Below are 4441 nucleotides of genomic sequence, written 5' to 3' on the forward strand. Positions count from 1 at the left end.
TTTAAAGAAAAGATCCTTAGAGGGTGGATGCAATTGGATGTGCAAATTTGGGCTGTCCCCAGTTCGTAGTACAAATGTCGGGATAAATAGCTATGAATGATTGCCTGAGGCCAACAAGAGACCAATATTTTATCAACGCTGTACCAACCGTAAGAAATAATGAAAATTGCAGATATCAAAGAATCGACAAAAAGGGCTACGAAGAGTTTGACGTCATGAATGCGCAAGTTTTTATTTTTCATGTTCATAATATTGCAATGGTCCTACTCTATCGAGGACATTTACATATACACGTTGAGATGTCAACATGTATGAAATAGCTTCCCCCTGGGGTTTACCACTCTCTAGTGCCGCCCTCGTTTTCGAATTCACCTCAGTCGGAGCGAACGTGTCGTACGTTATTGATGTCCCCTCTATTATTTGAATGAAATCTACAATATTTCATCAACTTCAAAATAATGGATCATCCCCCCCCCAGAAAAATGTGGTTGTCCTTTCCTGATTGTTACTTTTCCTTTCTGATTATTTCATCAACCGACGTCATTCATTTTCGGTGGAAACTCAAAAGTCTATTGAATTGATCAACTTAAATCAGACTCCGTACGTCGATGCAGACACGTATGCGCTCCAATGTTATTCACTTATAGCTTGCGTATGCATGTTATTCTCTCGAGGCTCTTATACACATCCAGCTGCAATGTCTGCACAGTCCGTAGTATATAATCTATAGGGCGACGAGTGCTAGAAGAGAGAGAGAAGAAAAAATATATATATATGTATATGTATAAATTCAACACGAACGTGATCAACCGGATGCGAACGAAAAGAGGGCCCGTGTGTATAGAATCAATATATGTGTGTGTGTGTGTGTGTGTGTGTATACATTCTTCTTTTCTCCTTCAACGATCGGCCAAGGACGTTATAGGTGTGAACACTGCGGTAGACGGACTACATAAGAGTCTAAAATTAAACTTAACAAATAATCAATTAGAATGTCGGGACGTAACATTCCGCCATGTTCTTTTGCCGTTTCACAATTTAATTTCTGGGCTGTTCGACGTTGATCGATTTTCAGATGTACGCTTCGTGTACGCGGCTACATGCGAAATAGGGTTGCTGTTTATTGCTATCTAATGACGATGCCGTAAGCCGATGAAGATGGGTTTCTCAATCCGCTCTATTTAACACGAAAAGAATGCGTTAACAAAAGAAAAAAAAATAAGGACCGAGATGCCTTACATCCAAATATAAAAGCTATCATACAGCCCATAGATTTATATAGAGAGATGAGAGGCACATCATAAAAAGAAAAAAGGACGGGGCCCTATATTTATACGGAGATCTATACGAGAACATCAGGGCCATCTGCGATGGGCTGCGAGCCAAGAAACTCTTTTGCTGCAGTGGGATAAGACCCCCCCCCCCCCTCCCGGATACAAGGGTTGGGTCTTTCACGTTTCTAGCTGAACAGTTTCCCCTTTGCGCAGTGGCCACACCTACATTCACGATGATTACGTGAAATTATATTAACATTCGAGAATTTTTTTTTTGTGTGTGTGTTTTATAAAAATCGTTCCGAGAACGCATTACTAATCTGCTGTTTTTTTTTTTCAGTACTTATTCCTTATTTTTTTTTTTTGAATTGTTAAAATCGATCATTTATTTTAAAATAAAAAGAATTAGAGAATTTTTTTTTTGTAATCTTTTGTATCTTTTTTTTTTATCCACGTGCCAAATGACAACCTATAGAATCATATATGATGATGATGAAGAACAAGGAAATCAAACAAACGAGAGATAGAGGAAAAGGAGAGACTCAAATACCTTTTTGTTGTTGTTGTTTGTAATAAATAACAAGGGGCGTGAAAAATTCGGGACTAAATGAAATGAAAACAAAAAAAAAAATATTACAGGGGCAGGGGTGTAGTGAAAAAAAAATCATCATCATTATAGAATCATGATAAACTTTGATCCAAACCAACAAACAAACTACAGAGAATGGCAGAATTTATGTAATGGCAGAGAGAGACTTTTCTTTTTTTTTTTTTTTTAGAGAGTATACTGAGATAGAGAGAGAAATGGGGGGGGGGGCGTTTTTTCTTCTTCTTTTGATGAGGAGGCGAGAGTTAGGGTATTGCACGTTAGGCGAAAAAGGTCATAGTATTGCTCATCGATACTGGATTTTTTAAGTAAAAAACATTTTTTTTGTGTCTTATTTCGAATTTTTGAAAATTTTTTTTTATTCGTCAATTTTCTTTTTTTTTTTTTTTTATGCGACTACAAAGAAAAAAAAAGGAAATTTTAAAATCAACTTTTCTGCTCGTCTATATTTTTTTTTTTTTTTTTGTTTGAGAACGCACCATACACGCACACGTTTCTCGGGTTCATCTCAGACAAAAAAAAAAAAAAAAAAAACAAATTCGAAAGAGGAGATTGAAAAAAAGGTGGGCGTGAAAAAAACAAACAACGTCATTCATCATCTATTTATAAATCTGGAGAAAAATGTTTTCATTTCAGTATTGTTCTAAATTGACTTGTTGCTCGATTATGCGGCCGTGTGTATGTGTGTGTGTGTGTATGGTGTGTGTGGGTAATTTCAAAAAGGGAGAGAGAGGAGGAAAGGTGAAAAGTGTAATATCATATACATTATCGAATTTGCTTGGCTTCCCTTTTTCTTTTTAAATTTAAAATTCTAATAGAGAAAGATGAAAGAAGTTATTATATTTATATAAGAGAGAGAGAGAAAAAGGAGAGATGGATTTTATCAAAAAAAAAAAAATTTTTTTATCAGGGGCGACTAATTTAGCTTTTGGGTGGGGTATAACAAGGTGCTGATTACACGATATAACAAACAACAACACACGAGAGGGGGTGGCGTTTATACATTTCAAAATTTCAAAAAAAAAAAAAGAAAGAAAGAAATTTGACTCGAATTGGGAGATCTTTCTGTCGCTTCTTTTGGAACATGTTCCAAAATTTTTGGCGATCCGCAATCGACAGACAGGATGACATTTGAAAATAACTTGAAAAAAATGAATGGGTCTCTCAATTGGGATACAAAAAGATCGGCGGAATAATTTCACGGACAAAAAAACAAAAAAAAACAAAAGAGGATCGCCTCTCCCATTCACGCAACTCCTTAAAAAAAAAAAAATGTACTGTACACACACACGCGTGTCGACTAGATATTTAAAGAAAAACCAACCAACACATTTTCATTTGACTAATTCCATAGTTTGAAACGAAATGAACTGCTGGGTATGTGTGTACGTGATTTATAGAATCGTGCGGATGCATTCCATTTCGTTTAAACAAAACTAAAAAATATTGTGGACCTTGTTGAACACAAAAATGTCGTTGATTCGACATTTCTTTTTTTCTTTTCTTTTTTTTTTTGAAACATTTTCTGCGTTTGTTTTTGTGTGTGTGCTGGAGGAATCCAGAATTCTAATTCTTTTATTTTCAAAATTCGACTAGAATTTCTTTTTCGTTTTTGCGTCGGCTAAATCCGGCGAAAAAAAAAAAAAATTCATTTAAATTTAGAGATGATTTTAGAAAAAACAAAACAAACAAATTTGCACGTCTGGCATATTTCCTGTCGCTTGCATTGCAAATTGTTCAATTCATTATTTTTTACAACACACTTTTTGAATTCAATTTTTCAAAAAAAAAAAACAAACAAACAAATGAATTAAAAAATTCTCTCTCTCTCTCTCTCTCTCTCTCTCTCCCCATTACGACATGATTTTAAACTACAGATGAGCTCACCACCTCAAATGAAAACGGAACATTCGGAAATTAAAAATAATCCCGGAAGGGAAAAAAAAAAAAATAATAATAATAATAAATCCGCAAAAAAAAAAAAAAAAAAAATCAAAAATCAAAAGTCCAAAAAAAAAAAAAAAAAAAACTGAAAAAGAAAAATAGCATCAGGGCATTGGCGTCGAAAAGCATTGCCATCGCTCATATAAATATGTATATCCGCCGACGGAAGGGAAAGGTCACTAAAGACTTCTTTCAATGATTTTTCTTTTTTCCCCCATCATTTCTTTTCTTTTTCTTTTTTTCTAGAGTTTTGTTTATTGTTAAACGGAGGGCAGTGTGTGTGTGTTGTCTTTTTAAAAAAAAAAAAAAAAAAAAAAGAGCGTGCGTGCGTGAACACGCCGGTGAGAAATACGATTTAGCGTGTCGACAACAACAACAAAAAAAAAACATTATGTGTGTGTGTGTGTGTGTGTGTGTGTTTGTGTGTGTGTACATGCGAGCGTGTGTTGTTGTACGGCTCCTACCTCTTCTTTTTTTTTTACAACGAATGAGAATCAGAAGGAAAAAGCCAAGTTTAGAAAATGGAAAGTTTCATTTGTTTTTTGTTTTAATAAATAGGATAGAAGAAGGTATAGTTCTAAATATATCTCGAGGACAGGTAGAAGAAATGGATCGT

This window comes from Daphnia carinata, chromosome 8 (genome assembly GCF_022539665.2).
Source record: "Daphnia carinata strain CSIRO-1 chromosome 8, CSIRO_AGI_Dcar_HiC_V3, whole genome shotgun sequence".
In the NCBI taxonomy this organism is placed as follows: Eukaryota; Metazoa; Arthropoda; class Branchiopoda; order Diplostraca; family Daphniidae; genus Daphnia; species Daphnia carinata.